The sequence below is a fragment of the Marmota monax genome, unplaced genomic scaffold (genome assembly GCF_021218885.2).
Source record: "Marmota monax isolate L192 unplaced genomic scaffold, Marmota_monax_Labrador192_F-V1.1 WCK01_AAM20220418_F8-fsc00078, whole genome shotgun sequence".
In the NCBI taxonomy this organism is placed as follows: Eukaryota; Metazoa; Chordata; class Mammalia; order Rodentia; family Sciuridae; genus Marmota; species Marmota monax.
Genome location: NW_026694865.1, coordinates 6,631,378 through 6,652,434, shown reverse-complemented (window position 1 = coordinate 6,652,434; position 21,057 = coordinate 6,631,378). Strand labels below are relative to the sequence as shown.

The window sequence follows — 21,057 nt, the reverse complement described above, 5'->3', positions numbered from 1 at the left end:
TCCTCAGCACCACATACAAAACAAAGATGTTGTGTCCGCCAATAACTAAAAAAATAAATATTAAAAAAAATTCTCTCTGTCTCTCTCCCTCTCTCACTCGCTCTTTAAAAAATAAATAAATAAATAAATAAACATAGAAATATCACCACCTATGTGAAGCCTTCCATGAATACTCTGTTTAAAATTACACACCTGGGGATGGGGTTGTGGCTCAGTGGTGGAGTGCTCCTCTAGCACATGTGAGGCCCTGGGTTCGATCATCAGCACCACATAAAAATAAATAAATTAAAGGTATAGTGTCCAACTACTTCCAAAAAATAAATATTTAAAAAATAAATAAAATTACACACCTACTCAAGTTTTCTGATTTGTTTTTCTCCCTAACTGTAAGCATCTGATATAATTTATTTTATACCATACCATGTAGTTATTTCATTTATATGTTTATATAATCATTTATATAAATCAATGATTTTATATATGTTATAAAATCATATATAAATGAAATGTATTCATATATTTTTATCCTATAATACAGTACAAACTCCATGAGGACAGGCATTTCTCTCTGTTTTTGTTCATTAGCTAGAATATCTCTTGGAGCCATGGAACTTCTTTGTGCAAATTAACAAAAAGTCTTTCCTAAAGGTTTTGGCCCCACATCAGGACATGCAGTTTAGGTAGGAAAACATGACTTGGATTTTTAGTCTCCTATTGCCTCCTAAACAATTTTACAAAAATAATTGAATAACAATTTCATGGCAGCTCTGAGTGCATCCATAGTACCTAGAACAGTGCCAGCATATATCAAGCACTAAGTATTTGTGGAATGGCAGAATAGAGAGAGGAAAGAGGGGTTCTGAGACAAAAAGATAAGCAGAAACCAGATCTGGTAGGGACTTCCAAGGAATTCAGTTTTTCTCTCCCTAAATAGTTACACTCTAGTGGGAAGTTCCATGGAATACTTCTCATTGAATCATTGTCCATATTTTTAATAAGTGGTGCAGATAATTCTGCATTAGAGTATGTCATAGACCAAATTGGTGTATACTTTTGGGCACCTCTTACCTACTTCATCTTTGTCTATTTCGTATTTCATTTTGTCTGCATATATCAACTTACCGCATTCTTTCAAGAATTGAGCTACGGACTTGAGGATGAACTATACATAAAATGATCCTTTTTAAACCAGATTATTATAAAAAACCTAGGGCCTCTGGTTCTTGTGATTGAAGTGAATGATGAGTAAGGAAGAAACTGAGAGAACCTGAATATTATTCTGCTTAGTATCTTCTTCTATGAAATAATCACAATTCTCTGATTCTCATCAGCTCTTACCCTCACCCTTCATCCCCCCAAAACCATAAACCTTCACTGGTATAAGTTAAGGTTTCCTATTTACTAAGGAGATGACAGCTGGAATCTTGGCATTAAATTACCATTGCTTTTCTTTCTTTTTCAAGCTGATTTTTGGGGGTCTTGGGGGCACTTGAGAATTCACTTTTTCAGGTTTTTTGTTTGTTTGTTTTGAGTTGTTTTTTTGTTTTTGTTTTTTGTTTGTTTGTTTGTTTGGCAATTTTTATCTTACTGCCTTTTTCAAACAGAAGAGAAAAGCAGTAAGATAAAAATTGCCCAAAAAAAAAGAAAAAATTAGAAAAAGGGATTTATTGATGGAGTTCCATCCCACCATGCCCTTAGCCTATTTTGTACATGCTTCTGATGAATCATTGCTCTTAGTATTTAGTGATCCTCATATTCCAGTATTGTGCAAAACATAGAATCTGCTCAAGGAACTTAATAACTAAATCACCCACTTGATCTGTTGCCTTTTTCCCTCCCTCACCTTTGTTGGTATCTTCAGGGAAGAATATGGGAGATATAAAACTGTAAGCAAGAGGAAATCTAGACTTTGTAGCTTTATTGCTGCCTGGGAAGTGGCCTGGGAGTTCAGATGCAAGGATTTGACGTGTTGTGCAGCTACCATAAATAACCTGCTCTCATTGGGGTGAGGATGAAGTATTTCCACATGGTTGCACAAGTTCCTTTTCTCTTTGCCCTGATGCTCCCTCTTTCTCCCTCTCATTAATTGCTTAGCAGTTGCTGATGCAATTAAAACAAGATGTGTCTGCAGCCTCTGTGGTTTGCTGTCAGGGCCCTCTCTCTAAGGTCTTCATCTTACTGCTAGGGATGGGTGAACATCTGATTTTCAAGCAAAGAAAGGGACTTGTGGCTGCAGTTTAATGAATTTTTCTAAAAGCAGCAGCTTGCAGAGTTGAATTTCTCCTGACACGCTAATCATTTTACCAAGCCAAGCCCTAGTCCCTTGTGTTGTTCATTAATGAGGCTTATATTTGGTAGCACAGTATATAAAAATGAATCCTGTTGAATTGCTTTTGTTGGTGATATAGAAAGTGCTAGGAAAGAACATGAAGGAAAAGGCAACCTGAAAGTGCTAGACTCAAAACCAAATCTAGGAGTTTCTGGAAAACAATCTAGATATGTTTAAGAGGGCTGGATTACAGCACTTAAGTACTCAGGAAGTGCTGATGCTGCTAGTATGAAGACTACACTTTGAATAATTCTGACCTAGGGATAACTCCTTGCATTTAGCTAAGACTCAATTATTGATTTGATTTTTCTGGTAAGTAATTTTCTTTTAGGGTGTGATAGGTTCCTAAGGTTATTATTAGTTTTTATGTTCAAGGAAAGCTCTGATCTAGTGAAGTTATAATCTGAAGCCCTGTTCAGGGACAGCTGTAATCCTAGAGACTCTAGAAGCTGAGGCAGAAGAATTATAACAAGACCCTTTTAATAAAATATTAAAAGGACTAGGGATGTAGCTCAGTGGCCAAACACCTCTGGGATCAATTCCCAGTACAAAAAGAAAAAGAAATTATAATTTTTTACTTGAAGCTATCTCCCCCACAATTCTCTTGTCAGATCATTCATGGTTTTGGCAAGACCAGATGTTCAGATGCTTGATTCTGATATGCAAAGATATATAGTTACTATGAGACTCAAGTGACTTTGTGGTTAGACAGCTGATCTAACCACAACCATTTGTGGTTAGACAACTGTTAGTTATATGCCTGATATATGTTATATTTGATAGGTTCCAAATTTTTCCTAAGGTAAGAGAATATGTGGCTTTTTTCTTTGTGAACTCAAATTTATTAAATGTCCTCATTCACCCTAACTTGATCAAATCCCATTCTGACTTGGGGAGAGGGATCCTTACTATTTTTTTTCTTTTTAATAGACTGTTTGTTTTTTAGAGTTACAGAAAATCTGAGAACATAATATATAGAGTTTCCATATACACTATACCTTGTTTTTCCTATTACTAATATTCTCTATTGGTGGTATAATATGTGTTTTACAATCAATAAAATGTTACTGGTATATTGCTGTTAACTAAAGTCCATAACTAGTATAGACTAAGTTTCCTTTTTCTTGCTCCTTTGAAGTGTTCTTACCATAAATGTGTGTTTTTGTTGTTGTTATTGTTTGAAGACTTCCTTATTTTATTAGCACTGTAAGATGCTAAACTCTCCTGGTATCAGACCTAGTCTAAGAATTAGCCATTTCTCCAAGGAGCTCTGTTTTTTTTTAAATTTAGAAATAAATATTAGAAAATAAGATTTAGGCATTTTAAACATTAGGCATGTTCCTTGCTTAACAGGATAGAATAAGTATTTTTTATTTTTTATTATTTTGATACCAGTGATTGAACCTAGGGATGCTTAACCACTGAACCAGATTTGCTGTTGCAGTTAAATATAGTTCTTATTGAAGTTGAGGCCAGCCAGATGCAGTGGCACATACCCCAATCCTTTTTATTTTTTGTTTTGAGGTGGAGTCTTACTAAGTTGCTTAGGGCCTCTCTAAATTGCTGAATCTTCCTTTGAATTTATGATCAATCCTCCTGCCTCAGCCTCCCAAGTTGCAGGGATTATGGGTGTGTGCTACCATGCCCAGGTCAGGATAATTTTTTTAAGTAATTGTTTTATTTCCCTTGATTTTGTTGTTGTTGTTTGTTTGTTTGTTTGTTTTAGTTTTTAATAGTATTAGTAATCGAATTTGTTGTTGCAGTTAAATACAATTCTTATCAAAGTTGAGGCTAGGGTCTGGGGTTGTGGCTCAGCAGTAGAGGCCCTGGGTTTGATCCTAAGCACCACATAAAAAATAAATAAATAAAATAAAGGTATTGTGTCAACTACAACTAAAATATGTATATGTGTATATATATATATATATATATATTTTTTTTTTTTTTTTTTTTAATTGAAGCTAGCTGGGTACAGTGGTGCACACATGTAATCCCACTCACTTTGAAGGCTAAAGTAGGAGGATCTTGAGTTAAAAGCCAGCCTCGGCAATTTAGTGAGGCTCTAAACAACTTAGTGAGACCCCATCCCAAAATAAAAGTTAAATAGGACTGGTAATGTAGTTCAGTGGTGAAGCACCCTTGGGTTCAATCCCCAGTACCAAAAAGAAAAAAGAATAATCAAGGGCACATGTTATACAGTCTACATTAATCCTTCAAATGCTTATTAATGTTTTAGATACCTTTAAGTAGATTTATGATCATAATCTTATTTCTCCAGACCTCAGTTTAAATTTGTTATTCTTTTTTCCTATTTATTCCTAAAACTATTCTGTTTAAGAATCTGGATTCGTTTTGAGTATCTCATCAGGCAATGGTGAGTGATAAGACCTTAGGGAACTAAGGGAAAGGGTAGAATATCCTCTACTTACACATTTCTCATTAAGAGAAAAAAAGGAAAGATTCTCCTTTGAACACCAGTGATTTGAACATTGACCTCTATAGGTTGGAGTGTGGAGAGTGAATAAGAGATGTAGAGGTTGCCTGTAGGCAATAATAGCATGAGTATCTGTCCACCTTTCTTTATTTGTTTCTTCTTTCTTTTCTTTCCTTCTTTTTAATGGTACTAGAGATTGAAACCAAGCATTATCTACCAATGAGCTATATCCCCATCACTTTCTATTTTTTTATTTTGAGACAGGGTCTAAGTTGCTTAGGGCCTCACTAAGTTGCTTAAGGCGGCCTCTAAACTTGTGATCCTCCTGCATCAGCCTCCCAAGTCACTGGGATTACAGGCATGTATCACCATGCCCGGCTTTACTTTTTCTTGATTCTGAATCCCATTTTTATTCAGGGTTCTTGTGTGTTGTTAATTGTGTAAATTAATAGGATCCTGGGCCATATAGTATGTATAGGACTATATTTACCAAAAATTAAAATTAAAAAATAACTTAAAGACAGAGCTACTTGAACTTTGCCAAGATTTGGAGCTGAATCTACATTCCAGCCAAGCTGGGTTTTACCCAACTGAGAACATATAAATTTAAAAAGAATTACTTGATATATTTGAGAAATTAGTAGAAATAAAAACTACTTAGGAATAGCTATCTTGAAAAACTAAAACCCTTGGTTTTTGTTCAAATTTATCTACTTCATATGTATTGGAACTTGCTGATACAGAAGTAGTGTTTGTCATTAATAACTGCCATTTATTTAATGCCTACTTCTTGTTTAGTTGACTTTCTTCTCTCTCCCCCACTCCACACTCCAGTACTGGAGATGCTTTGCCACTGAGCTACATCCCCAACCTTATTTTTATTTTGAAACAGGGTCTCATTAGAGTGCATGGTCTGGCCTTAAACTTGCCATCCTCTTGCTGCCTCAGTCTCCCACGTTCACTCAGATTACAGGTGTGTACCACCATACACAGCTCTTTAAACATTAAAAGTGATTTTTAGCTTAGATATTTTACAAATTCTGATAGAGCTTCTCTAGTCATGTGCTTCTCAGTTAACTATGTCAGTTCATCCTTCATCAGATTTATGTTCAGTACATATCAGTATCTCTATATTTTTTTAAAATATTTATTTTTTGGTTGTAGTTGGACACAATACCTTTATTTTATTTATTTTTATGTGGTGCTGAGGATCGAACCTAGTGCTAGGTGAGCACTCTACTGCTGAGCCACAATCCCAGCTCATATAAACTGTAGATTTTCTAGAGATAGAAAAAATACAAGTATAATATACGGAAGAAGAAAAAGTAAATCATTATCTTCCAAACTGGTGCAACCACTTTACCACTGAGCTACATTCCTCCCAACACCCCCACCCCCACACTTTTTTTTTTTTTTTAAGTCTTGAGACAGTCTCCTTAAGTTGCCCAGACTGGCCTTGAACTTCTTGTGATCCTTCTGCTTCCAACTCCCAAGTAGCTGGGGTTACAGGTATGTGTTATTGCATCTAGCTTCAGTTATTATTTTTTTTTCTTCTTCTTCTTTCTTTTTTGATACTGGGGATTTTACCACTGAACTATGTCCCTAGCCCTTTTGATTTTTATTATGAGACAGGGTCTCATTAAGTAGCTGAGGCTGGCCATGAACTTTAGATCCTCCTGCCTTAGCCTTCCAAGAAACGAAGATTATAGGCATACATCACCACATCTAGCTTCAGCTACTCCTAAACAGGTAATTATATTGTGTTGAGAATCCATGTTCAGTACATATATCCATTTCTCAGATTAATCTATTTTTGTGCTTTGGGCTGCAAGTAACAGAAAGCTTGTTTTAAGATGGCTTAGTAACTTTATTGCTCATGTAGCAGGAAGTTTCAGAGGTAGGTTTCTTGTTTTGTTTGTTCTGGATAATGCAGTGACAACAGTTTTTCTAAGCTTTTCATCCAAGTACCACATGAAGGTAACAGGGGTTAGAAATCCTTTCACAGAAGCTCCCAATGGGCTTTTATTCTCATTGACTTTTATTTCCCATTGACCATAACTAAATCACAAGACACTTTTTTTGTTGTTTGTTTGGTACCAGCAATTGAACCCAGGGCACTTAACCACTTATCCACATCCTCAGCTCTTTTTATTTTTGAGACAGGATCTCACTTTGGTTAGCCTTGAATTGGCAGTCCTCCTGGCTCACTCTTCTGAATCAACTGGGATCACAAGGGTGCATCACTGTGCCCAGCAAAGGACCAAAACTAGTCACCAATAAGAACAGGCTTTTAGTGATTTTCTTAGACTGATAATCCCTGATGAAGTGGATGTTGGGAGTCTATTATAATGTCTGCTACTTCGTTATAATGTATTCATTGCAAACTTACTCCTGCTTGCAAGAAGCTCTGATAGTAAAGGAAAAAAGAAAATGGGTGAATGAAAAACCATCAATGTGGGCAGTGCTACATATTATATAGACATTCAGTAAATGTTTATTAAATGAATTAGGCAACTAAAAGTAAAACTATTTTACCTAGAAACAAGTGATTTAGGATTTGTAAAATAGGGAAACTTAATGTACTATGAAGTTTAAATTAGGAAAGCTTCTTAAAGAAGTTTCTAAAGAAAGAAGACTTGAACTATTACTATTTGCTGATGATCTAGTTGCAGTGCTGTCCTCTATTAGAATAAATAACAATTTTGTCCAATGGTATGCTGGTAAATGTTTAATTGGGTTGGTGGAAGGGACAGGTTTATTTTTAGTATTTACCAGTTTTCGTGGGATAAATAATCTTTCCCTAAATGATTTCAGTCTGTTAACATGGAGTCAACTGCCTTGTGTACAGCTGCTTTTGTCTAATAGCATTATTTTCTATTCTTTTTATTTTAAATGAAAAAAAATTTTTTTCGATACTAGGTATTGAATCCAAGGGTGCCTTACCACTGAGCTACATCCCTAATCCTTTTTATTTTTATGTTGACATGGTCTTGCTACAATGCAGAGGCTGCTTCAAACTTGGGATCCTTCTGCCTCAGCCTCCTGTGTAGTTGGGATTACAAAAATGTGCCTCTACACTGACCTTATTTTTACTTAAAATTAACCTACAGAGGCCATTGTATTGGTAAAAACAGTGCTTGGCTTTTTTTTATCTTATAAGTGATTAGTAATAAAACCCAGATTACCAGACCATGTTTTTATGTTTGGGTTTTTGGATGATGATGTGTTGAAAAGTATGATTTTAAGATAATATTAAATAGAGGTCTTAAAACAAAAAAAAGTACACATTTTTGTAAGAAATAATGTCATTGCATAATAAATGTATTAAAATGTGAAAGAAAGATAGAGGTCTTAGCCAGGCACAGTGGCACATGCCTGTAATCCCAGCTACTTGGCAAAAGGATGGAAAGTTCAAGGTCAACCTTGGCAACTTAGTGAGACCATGTCCCAAAATAAAATAAATAGGGTTGAGGATGTAGTTCAAAGCTACAATACTACTGGATCAATCCCCCACACCAGAGAAAAATAATACTAGTCTTTGTAGACTTTAAAAAATAAAACAGCCTTGGGGCTGGGTTGTGGCTCAGTGGTAGAGCGTTCGCCTAGCATGCGTGAGGCACTGGGTTAGATCCTCAGCACCACAAAAAAATAAAATAAAGATATTGTGCCCACCTATAACTAAAAAATAAATAAATAAAAAAGAAAAAGAAATAAAACAACCTTGCTGTTAGCTTTAATTTCTAGGTAAAATGTTACCAATTCAGTATTTATGGGGCCCCAACTATGTGTTCAGGGCTAACAAAATAAATAAGACTAGTCTCAAGGACCTCCCTCTCAGTAATTTAGGAAGACAATTATCTAAAAGCATTAAAGTGGAAGAGTGTTAAGGATCTTGAGTTTTAAACAACTGCTATGATAATACAAATGAGAGGAACAAATAAATTCAGGGACATCATGAAAGGGTAATTTGAGTTATGTCATGAAAAGAAATACTGTGTTTGTATTGAAGAGACTAAGGGAAATAGGACTATTTCAGGCAGTGAGAATAGCGTATTTCTAATTGCTGGGAGGTAAAATATACATGATGGGTCCAGGCTTTTTCTTTTTGATGTATGGTAAAGCACTCAGGGTAAGTAGAGAAAGGAAAGATAAGCCAAGGCCATATTGTGAAAGGCTTTCAATCCTATGTGGGAGTTTGGATTGCATCTTAAAGGCAAAAGGTAAATAAGATTTTAATAGCTAAACCAAACTAGGTGGCACACACTGGTTGTCCCAGCAACTCAGGAGATGAGGCAAGAGGATCTCAAGTTCAAGGGCAACCTGGGTAATGTAGTGAAACCCTGTCTCAATATAAAAATAAAAAGAACTAGTAGGTATATAATTCAGTGGTAGAGCCTCCCTGAGTTCAATCCCCAGAACCACATGCACATACACAAAGATTGTAACAGAAGTTTCTGTTTCTCCACGTCCTTATCAAAACTGGGTATTTATCATTCTTTACAGTTATGCTTATTTATTGGAAGGGATGTTATGCTGTTTTAATTTGTACCTTGCTAATTATTAGTGCAGCCGATTTTTTAAAAATTCTTTTTCTTAGTTATAGAAGGACACAATTCCTTTATCTTATTTATTTTTATGAGTGCTGAGGACTGAACCCAATGCCTCACACATGCTAGACAAGGGCTCTACATGAGCCACAGCTCCAGCCCTGAATATTATATTAAATGTATATGTATTGGTTATTTGTGTATATTTTGTGTATCTCTTGTTCATTTCTTTTTCTCATTTTTCTACTGAATTAATCACCTTTGCTTTTCTTACTGATTTATAAGAACAATTATGTAAACTATAGATAGAACTTTTTTAGGACTATAATTCTGGCTTTTATGGTAGTTGGATTAGAAAGATAAGAGGTTATTGTCAACTTGACCAGTTGGGAATAATTACAATAACCTATAGCTGTGGATCAGAGAGGATATGGAACTAACCTGTGGAACTAAATAAATTCTCTCTCTATGAGGAAGGCTACCATTTAGTCACTTGGTAGCAGAACTTGAATTAAATGTCAGCACTGCTGCCTTTCTTTCTTTTTTTCTTTTTCTTTTTTTTTTTTTAAATAGAATTTTTAAATATTTATTTATTTTTTTTAGTTTTCAGCGGACACAACATCTTTGTTTGTATATGGTGCTGAGGATCCATGCTGGCTCGCATGCCAGGCGAGCGCGCTACCGCTTGAGCCACATCCCCAGCCCAACACTGCTGCCTTTCAATTTAGCGCTCTTTCAGCATTTCTTCCTTATTTATTCCTTTTTCCTTTTGAATCTATGGAAGAAAAAATAAGACAGATTCCCTCCGCCCCCTTAGTGGGAATTGACCCAAGGGTACTTTACCACTGAGCCACATCCCTATCCCTTCTTATTTTTTATTTTGAGACAGGGTCTCAGACTAAGTTGCTTAAGGCCTCACTAAATTTGCTGAAGCTGGCCTTGAAATTGTGATCCTTCTGCCTCAGCCTCCCAAGTTGCTGGAATTATAGGCATTTACCACTGCAACCAGTGTATTATGCCTCTTGAATCTATGGATTATGTAAATGGAATCATTAAATGTATGGCCTATGTGCCTGGCTTCTTTCACTTAACATAGTATTTATGAGATTCATCTAGCTGGACACAGAGGTACATACTTATAATCTCAGAAAGCTGAGGCAGAAGAATCTCAAGTCAGAGGGCAGCCTGGACCACTCAGCAAGACCCTATCTCAAAATAAAATTAAAGAAAACAGGCTCTAAGTGTAGCTCAGTGGCATAGCACTTGTCTAGCATATGCAAGACCCTGGGTTCAATACCCAGCACCACATTAAAAAGAAAAAAAGATTAATCCACATTAACAATTGGCCTATTATATCCATGGGTTCTACCTTCATGGCGTCATCCAATCAAGGGTCAAAATATTTAGAAATAATAAACACTCCCACAAATTCCAAAAAACAAAACTTGAGTTTGCCACATACAAGTCCTATTCTGAATTCATGCAAATGAAGGTATTGTATTAAGTATTATAAGTAACCTAGAGATTATTTAAAGTTTATAGGAGGATGTGCATAGGTTATATGCAAATACTAAGCCATTTTATATAAGGGACTTGAAAATCTTTGGATTTTGATATTTGGCAGGGGTGGAGACTGCAACCAATCCCTCACAGAAATGGAAGGACAACTGCACCTTCTTTCTTTTTATAGCTGAGTATTCTGCTGTCTGGCAGTATCACATTTTGTTTATCCATTTATCACTTGTTTCAACTTTTTGCTTATTATGAATAATGATGGTCTGAATGTTCAAGTTTTTGAGTGACATGCATCTTTAATTCTCTTGGGTATATATATACCTAGGAGTGGAATTGCTAGTTGTTAGTAACTCTGTGTTTAACTTTTTTGAGGAGGTGCCAAACTGTTTGCCAAAGCAACCGTACCTTTTTATATTCCCATGAGAAATGTACAGACATTCCAGTTTTGCCACATTCTTAACCAGACTTGTTATTATTCATCTTTTTGTTGTTATTGTTTTGGTGCTGAGGATTGAACTCAGGGACACTTTGTCACTGAGCTACACCCCCAGTCTTTTTGTGGGGGGTGTTTACCCGGGATTGAAATCAGGGCCATTAGGCCACTGAGCCACACTCCCAGCCCTATTTTATATTTAATTTGAGACAGGGTCTCATCGAGTTGCTTAGCACCTTGCTTTTGCTGAGGCTAGCTTTGAACTCACAATCCTCTTGCCTCAGCCCCCAGAGTCACTGGGGTCCTTTTATCTATTTATCTATTTATTTATTTTATTTTGAGAAAGGGTCTTGCTAAATTACTTAAAGCCTTGCTAATTTGCTAAGACTGGCCTCAGATTTGCAATTCTCTTGTCTCCTGTTTTAGCCTTCCTGGCCACTGGGATTACAGGCATATGCCACCACACCCAGCTATTGTCCACCTTTTTAATAATAGCCATCTTAGTGAATTTGAAGTTGAATCTCCTTTTGGTTTGGTTTTGGTATTTTGGAGATTTTTTGTTTTATTTTGTAATAGGGATTGAACCCAGGAGTACTTTACCACTGAGCCATATCCCCAACCCTTTAGTTTTTATTTTGAAACAGGGTCTCACTAAGTTTCTTAGGGCCTCAGCCTCCTGAATCACTGGGATTACAGATGTGCCCCATTGCTCATTGTGGTTTTTATTTGTATTTCTCTTATGAGGTAAAACCACTTTGGAAATCAGTTAAGAAAATTTAAATTAAGCACTCACATAGAATTTGACCTATACATTCTATTCCAAGGCATTAACTCAAAAGAAATAAAAGTATTTCTCCATGTAAAGTCTTGCACACAAATATTCATAGACGCTTTATAATAGCCCCAAATTGGAAACAATCCAAATAGATTTTTAGTATACTGGTTCAATAAATTATTACTCATTTACAAAAATGGGTAATTTATTGAATCACTACAACCAACATAAATGGATCTCAAAGTACAAAGTAATAATTCTGAGTAAAAGAGTTCACATTGTATGGTTTCATTTTTTTAAATTGTTTCATAGTTGTAGATGGACAGAATGTCTTTGTTTGTTTGTTTGTTTATGGTGTTAAGGATCCAACCCAGTGCCTCACACATGTCAGGCAAGCACTATGCCACTGAGCTTTGTATGGTTTCATTTTTATAAAATTCTATAAAATGCAAACTAACTATAATGATAAGACGCAGATCAGTGTTTGCCTTGAGAGGGGTGGGGAAGATTCTCAGGAAGATCTGGAAGGGCTGAGGATCAGAAAGAAAAGATTACAAGGCATAAGGAAACTTCATTGTGTGTAAACATGACTATTTACTCTCTTGATTATGATGATGGCTTTCTACTGTTATATATCATTGTCAAATTTGCTAGATTGAGTATTTTAAGTTTGTGGGGTTTATTGTTTGTCAGTTGTACCTCAATAAAGCTGTTTTTAAAAATACTGTCCATGTAATCAAGGGATGAGACATTTATTGTTATTGGAAAAGTTAGTTGCTACAATATTACTAGAAGACAATTTTAAAATGTGTATTGAAATGTTTATACATTTTTTGACAATGATTCCACATGTAGGAGTTCATAACAAGAAAGTAATTGGAAGCATTTTGCAAAGTACAGAATGCCCCCCCATGCAGTCAATATAAAATTCTGACTATAGGATACAAGTTAGATTTTTGTATCAGATCATTTATGCAACCATCAAAAAATATCAGAACCATATTCTCAGTAACAGAAGAAAATGTTTATGTAAAAGTTTTTTTTTGTTTGTTTTGTTTTTTTTTAATCTGATCAAAAATAAGCTTGCCTTGGGCTGGGGATGTGGCTCAAACATAGTCCGCTCTCCTGGCATGCACGCGATGCTGGGTTCGATCCTCAGCACCACATACAAATAAAGATGTTGTGTCTGCCGAAAACTGAAAAATTCTCTCTCTCTCAAAAAAAAAAAAAAATAAGCTTGCCTTAATAATATCCTAAAAAGCCAGGTACAGTGGCACACACCTGTAAATCCCAGCAGTTTGGGAGGCTGAGGCAAGAGAATTGTGACTTCAGAGCCAGTGAGGCCCTAAGCAACTTGGTGAGACCCTGTCTCTAAATAAAGTATTTTTAAAAGGGGTTGTGGCACAGCTGTTAATTGCTCCTGTTTTCAATCCCAGGTTAACACACACACACACACACACACACCCATGGGGTGGGAATAGGTAAGTGTATTTGGCTGGCCACAGTGATGGATTCCTGTAATTCCCGCAGTTTAGAAAGTTGAGTCAGGAGGATTGCAAATTTAAGGCTAGCCTCAGCAATTTGATAAGACCCTGTCTCAGTGGTAGAGTGCCCCTGGGTTCAATCACCTATACCTCAAAAAAAAAAAAAAAGTTTGATTCTTTTTTTTCTTTCTTTCTATATTGTTGTTTTGGATTTTTGGTTTTGATTTTTATTTTGTTTTTGTTTTGGACCAGGGATTGAACCCAAGGTCACTTAACCACTGAGCCACATCCCCAGCCCTTTTTATTTTTGTTTTGAGACAGGGTCTCACTAAGTTGTATAGGGCCTCATAAGTTGCCTCAGCCTTCCAAATTGCTAGGATTACAGGTGTGTGCCGCTGTAAAAAGTAAGTATAAAAATTTTTACAACTTTTTTTTTAAACTTTGTACTAACAGTTTTTTACTTCTTTATATTTTTCCTGTATTTTAAAATATTTTGGCATCTGGGGATATAGCTCAGTGGTAGAACACATGTTTATGAGCATGCATAAAGCCCTGGGTTTGATTGCTGGCATAAAAAAGAAAAAAAAATTGCCACAAACATTTTTTTATAATATTCATATCGTATTTTCATCATTCATTCATATATAGGAATATATATATATTTTGTTTGTTTGTTTTTGTTTTTGTTTTTTGGTCCTGGGGATTGAATCCTGGGTACGTTACCACTGAATGCGAAAGCCACCACATCCAGCCATTTATTAGTTCTGATAGTTTTTTTGGATAATTTAATTTCTTCCTTGCCAGTTTAGTTGCTAGTTTCCTTTTGGAATATTTTTTTCTTAATAAAACAGATTTAGAAGACAGGAGCAGTGGTGCACACCTGTAATCCCAGCAACTCAGAAGGCTGAGGCAGGAGATTGTAAGTTCAAAGCCAGCCTCAGCAACTTAGTGAAGCCGTGAGAATTTAGCAAGACCTGGCCTCGAAATAAAATAAAAAAATAAAAAAGGGCTGGGGATATGGATCAGTGGTTAAACAACCCCAAGTTCAGTCCCTAGTAAAAAAAAAAAAAAAAAAAAAAGAGAGAAAGAGAGATTCTGGAGCTGGGCGTTTTGGTGCTCCTTGGGAGGCCAGGGCAGGAGGATCATGAGTTCAGGTGAGTTTCTTATCTCAAAATAAAATGAAAAAGTCGGGATATAGCTCAGTAGTAAAGAGCCCCCAGGTTCAATCCCCAGCACACCTATATTCCCAATGGCTCAGGAGGCTGAAGCAGGAGGATCTGGAACAACAGCAAGATGCTAAGTAACTCAGTAAGACCCTGTCTCTAAATAAAATACAAAATAGGGCTGTAGATGTGGCTCAGTAGTCAAGTACCCCTGAGTTCAATATCTGGTTACCCAAAAAAAGAAAGAAAGGGAGGGAGGAGATTTGGAGATAAATAGCATCATTCCAGAAATCAGTTAAACATTCAAACTCAGTGTATTTATGTGGTTCTCTCAATGTATAATTTTGAAGTGATTAATTTAGATGATTGTCCAAAAGGGTTAGCTGACTGTTGACTAAGGGCTTTACATGCAGGTTGTTTAATGAAATTATATTTAATTTAGCATACTGCTTTGCACTACCTATTAAAGCAGTGTCTGTGTATAGTTTGATTGTAATTCAGGGGGTTCAACCCAGGGTTTCTTGCATGATAGGCAAGTTCTGTACCACTGAGCTACATCCCCTGCCCTATACATTGTTTAAAAAATTAAAAGTACATTTGGTTTATAATAGAACAGTAGCATGTCATCCCTCCTCACTCAGAGGCAACCACTTTCAAATCTTTTACTTGTCTCCTCTTCCTTCTCCTCCTCCCCCACTTCTTTTTCTGGGGGGAGGGGATGTACCAGGTATTGAACTCAGGGGCACTTAACCACTGAGCCATATCTCCATCCCGTTTTTTTTGTATTTTACTTAGAGACCGGGTTTCACTAAGTTGCTTAGGGCCTCGCTAAATTCCTGAGGCTGGCTTTAAACTCAGGTTCATCCTGCCTCAGCCTCCAGAGCTGCTGGGAATATAGGTATGTACTACCACACCCCGCTTTTTCTTGTTTCTCCTGATGTTCACTTCTGTAGTTCAAAAACTATACTTGTTCAGTTCTCCCAACCCACCCCCGATACAGATTGTGTATCCCTTATCCAAAATTCTTGGGTTCAGAAGTGTTTTGGATACTGGAATATTTTCATAGACTTTACTCATCTGAAAATTTGAAATATTTCAGATTAGGGATTTTCAACCTGCATTTCATATGTATTAAGGTATTTGTTAAATTTACTACACTGAAAGATAAAATTTTGCTCCTTTTCTCACTCCCTACCCTGTTTTATGCACTATTCTCTCCTATGCTTCTTTTCTTGTACAGTCTTTTTGTTTTGTTTACCCTGGATTTTATTTTTGGTTTGTTTGCTTAGAGTTTTATGTATTCATCAGTATTTCATCTCTAGGTTTTTCAGTAAAACAAAAAAAAATCTCAATATATTCAGACATATGTAACAGTTTTTTCAGTTTTTTCCCTTAAGAGACATCACTCCTTGAGGTCCCTGAACCTAAATATGAACCCTTAGCTTTCTAATCCAGCTGCACAGCTTTTGTCCTACAATGTATCCTTGGAATTTTCTTCTAGATTAGATACTATCATTTTGGATATCAAGGCTGCTTCTTCCTCATTATTTCCTTGTGGTACTAGAGCATTATCCTTCAGTAGTAGCTTTCTGAGGGAAACTTTTCAAGACCTGATAAACCTAGAAAGTTTGCCTGGATATTAAATTCAAGAATGAAAGTATTACTTTGGGCCATAAGAAATTGCTGGCGTGAGGGTAAGAGTTGTAGATCAGTGGCAGAGCACTTGCCTAGTCATGTGTGAGGCACTGGGTTCAATACTCAGCACCACAACTAATAAGAAAGGAAGGAAGCAGGGAGAGAGGGAGGAAGAAAGAAAGAGAGAGAGAGAGAGAGAGAAAAGAAATGAAATGCTGGTATGTATTGGTATATACACCAATTCTTGGTTTGTAAAAATGACTTTGCAGTATAGTACAATGGCACACACCAGTAATCCCAGCTACTAAGGGAGGCTGAAGCTGGAGAATCACAGTTGAAGGCCAGCTTTCGCAACTTAGAGAGACCCTGTCTCAAAATAAAAAATACAAAAGGACTGGGGATATTGCTTAGTCATACAGTGTCCTTGGGTTCAATCTCCAGTACAAAAAAAGAAAAATTAAAATAAATAAGTTTAAAAAGGCTGGCAGTATAGCTCATCGGTAGAGTTCTCCTGGATTTACTTCCCAATACTACTCCCCCGGGGCCCAAAAAAAGGGCAGTTTCATGTAATTTTACTTCAGAATTTTGAAAGTATGATGTCCTTGCCTTCAGTCTTTTTATTATTCTAAAACTTTAGTGCAGTATACTTCAATTTGGAATTCTTTTCATCTATACTACTAGGAGCTAACTTCTAGATTGCCTTTCTACAAATTTCTGTCTGGAAATTTTCTTGGGTTTCTCTCCCCTTCATTTAAAAAAAAAAAAAAGTTTCCTTCTTCCCCTTTTTCTTTATTTTATTTTATTTTTTTCCAACTCTGTTTGTTGCATATTTCCCTACCATACTGCTTTTTAAAATTTCTTATTTTTCCCCATTTTCCCCCTCTCTCTTCTAGAATGTCTCCTCAATTTTCTGTGATAAGATTTTAAATAATTTTTTTGCTGTTGTCTCCCCCCACCCCCCCCCGCTTTTTTAAACCCAGGGCCTTGTGCATGCCAGGCAGACACTCTACCACTGAGCCACATCCCCAGCCCCCTCTTGTCTTTTTAATTTCCAGTTTTCTGAAATTCTGAAATTTCACAATTTCTTGTTTTTGTTCCTGGATTCAGAATGTCATATCTGATAAGATCGGTTTTTTTTTTGTTTTGTTTTGTTTTTTCTGTTCCTTCATGATCTCTATTTGCTACAGGTTCATTCTTTAGTTTAGACTTAAACAAAGACATGGTGGCACATGCCTGTAATCTTAGCAACTCAGGAGGCTGAGGCAGGATGATCACAAGTTCAAGGTTAGCTTCAGCAACTTAACAGAGGCTCTAAGAAACTTATCAAGACCCTGTATCAAAATTTGAAAAAAAAAAAAAAGCTTGGGAATATGGATCAGTGGTCAAGCACCCCTGGGTTCAATTCCCAGTACTTCTCCCGTAAAAAAAAGAGAGAGAGAGACAGACAGACACAAAGAAAAATATGACACTACAGTCCTTTTTTAGAAGCTTTGAGGGGCTTGTCAGTTGGTGGCCCTTATTATAGGAGCTATTTGACCATTTAGATAGGATAACCAACCTTCCAGCTTCTGTACGTCTTTTGTCAGAAGCAAGTCATTTTTCCCTCATCCAAATCAGTTTTTTACCTGCTTTCTCAGAGCCCAGTGAGGGAAGAAAGGGTTTGTTTCACTGTTACTTTCAGGGTTGTATGTTATTTCTGTCCTCAGTTGAACATAGACATGGTGTGAGAACACAGCTTTTCTTGTCAGCATATTCAGAGTAAACCTTCAGACTTATGCTAGAATCATCAGGGACAGGTAGGTGGGGGGAAGCTGCATTAAGTGGTGGAGATGACCTAGAGGTCTGATTTTATCTTTTGAGACTTTGAGCGTTCATTCATCCTGTTTTGAGTCCTACAATCTTTTCAAAGTACTGCTGCCTGCCATGCAGGAGCCAACTGTGGCCCTGAACCATTGTCTGGCCTCTGTGCTTGTAGGCTGCTGGCAATGAAGTGGGTTGCATAGTGGAGGGGGGGAATACTAATGCCATTAATCCTGAGCTTTTCCTGGGTTTTTGTTTGTTTTTGATTTTGTGGAGTTTGTTTTGTTTCATTTTTGTACTAGGTCTTGAACCCAGAAGGCTTTTTACCACTGAGCTACATTTCCAGTCCTTTTTATATCTTATTTTGAGACAGGATTTCACTGAGTTGATGAGGATCTTGCTAAATTGCTAACACTGGTCTCTATCTTGCAATCCTTCTGCCTCAACCTTCCAAATCTCTAGGATTGAGTATATGCAGAGTACACCCAGCTTTTCCTGGATTTTAAATGTGTGCTAACACAGTTTCTTCACTTCTATCTCTACCAATCTCTTACAGGTTTAGGTTTCACTCTTCTTTAGTCTGCTAAGTTAACATTTGTCCATCTGCTTTCCAGTTCCGCCTGTTTTTAATGTCTGTTGTGTACTATCTCTTTTCTGTTGCTCTTTGTCCTCAAGTATTATACCTATTTTCTGTTTGTTTAGTTTCATTTTAGTGAGGTTTTAGAAGTGAGAGGAGAGAAACTTAGAAGTACAGTAAATCATCTCAGTTGTACAGGGAGTACCATTCAGGAGGGTGCCCTGATAAAGGCAGCTGAATTGAAGGGTTGAGATCCAACCTGTGTTTGAGTTATAGTAAGTACCTTGAACCTGGTCAGCCAGAGAAAGGGAGCTTCTTTGATTGTCAAAGGCCTTATGCTGATGAGAGGCCTGGGCTGCTCTATATATTTGCTGCTCTTGCCTATAATGGTAATTTGAAGTATGTTTCTGCTGATGATGTGTTTTTTTTTAATTCTATAACAAATTGTGAATAGTTTTTACTAGATAAATTGAATAAAGTAATAAATTAGTTTTATTTTCACCTATTGATTAGTTTACAGTATAACAACCTATTAGGTATTCAGTTAACTTTAAATTCATGCTCACTCACTTTAGTCTTCTGAACCATGTACATATTCAGTAAACATATTCAGTAAATTCAGGCATGACTGAATTACTTCAGTATCTCAAGTGCATATTCTTGTCCCATAAACAGTGATTGGCAGAGAAAGAAACTGAATCTAAGGGATTCTGAAATGTATATTTTTAACTGAGATAATATACAAACAGAAATATGCCTTGTGAAGTCAAATTACCAATGACTTCCTTAACTTTTTAGGGAGAAGTTAAAGTTAGTTCTCTACAAAGATATCATGTTGAGGGTGCTGATTGTCCACTTACTAATTTCACTACTCAGCAGCTTTAATTTCTTAACTTTTAGGTTGGCTTGAGGAAGAGGGAAAAAGGAGATAAGGAATAACTTGAGCAAAATTTTCTACTGTAGCCTTTTTTTAAAAGGAACACTAGGTACAGTGATAACTGTTACAGTGGTAGAACATAATTAACAACAGCAAAAATTTTGACTTTAATGAAATTAAATATTTCTCAAGTAATGATTAGACACATTGTTTATGCTTTTTCATTAGTTATCTCTAATTTTAGCCTTTGTGCAGCTGTAATGTGGCAACATAGGACTCTTCAGAATAGTAATGTTTGTCTTCAAGATAATAATTTCTTTCCTTTGTACCGTTTTTTTTGTTGTTGTTGTTTTTTCTTTTTTTTCCCCTGTGTGTTGCCTCTGTCTGTTGCTTTCAAGAACAGGTTCCATGCTGGGTGTGGGATGTACACTGGTAATCCCAGCAACTCTGGAGAGTAAGACCAGAGGATCCGAAATTCAAAGCTAGCCGCAGGAACTTAGTAAGAACCTAAGCAACTTAGCGAGATACTGTCTCAAAATTAAAAGGAAGGGCTGGAGTTGCGGTTCAGTAGTTAAGCATCCCTGTGTTCTGTCTCCAGTACCAAAACAGAAAAAGGACATGTTCCAACAATTAAGAATGTGAAGAGAGAAGCTACAGAATGGGAAAAAAATCTTTTGCTAACTACTCTTTTGACAAAGGATTAGTATCTAGAATATATAAAGAACTCAAAAAGGGCTGGGGTTGTGGCTCAGCAGTAGAGTGCTCGCCTAACACATGCAAGGCCCTCGGTTCAATCCTCAGCACTACATTAAAAAAAGAAAAAGAAAAAAGAAACTTAGTGAGACCCTGTCTCAAAATAAATATTTTTTTTTAAAAAAAGAACTCAAAAAGCACCCCAACTAAATCCTCAAATAACCTATTTAATAAATGGGCAAGTGAATTAACAGACACTTGCCACAAGAAAAAATACAGCTGGATACAGTGAAATATGCCTATAATCCTAGCAACTTGAGAGGCTGAGGCAGAAGGATTACAAGTCCAAAGTCAGCCTCAGCAATTTATTGAGGTCCTAAGCAAATTCACAAGACTCTCTGTATCAAAATAAAAAGAACCAGAATGTAGCTCAATGATAAAGGACCCCTGGGATTAATCCCTAGTACCAGTAACAAAAAGAAGTACACTCACCCAACAAATACTGAACAAAATATTCAACATCATTAGCAATTAATGAAATGCAAATCAAAATTACCTTGAGATTTTTATCTTGTTTGAATGGCAGTCATCAAGAATGTAAACAATAATAAATTGGAGAGGATGTGGAGAAAAAAGAACCTTTTACACTGTTTATTCTATTGTAAATTAGTTCAACCACTATGGAAATCAGTATGGAGGTTCCTCAAAAAACTAGGCATAGAACCACCATATGACCCAGCTATACCACTCTTCAGTGTTTATACTTAAGAATTAAAGTCATTATACTATATTGAT

General features: G+C 36.3%; 1 protein-coding gene and 1 pseudogene across 3 annotated transcripts in view; both read left to right on the top strand.

The window, feature by feature from the left end:
* The window catches only part of Znf609 (zinc finger protein 609), a 193,473-nt gene that overhangs the window by 92,039 nt on the left and 80,377 nt on the right, over window positions 1–21,057 (top strand). The window lies entirely within an intron of this gene.
* LOC124080689 (small nucleolar RNA SNORA42/SNORA80 family) lies at window positions 18,232–18,320 on the top strand (annotated as a pseudogene).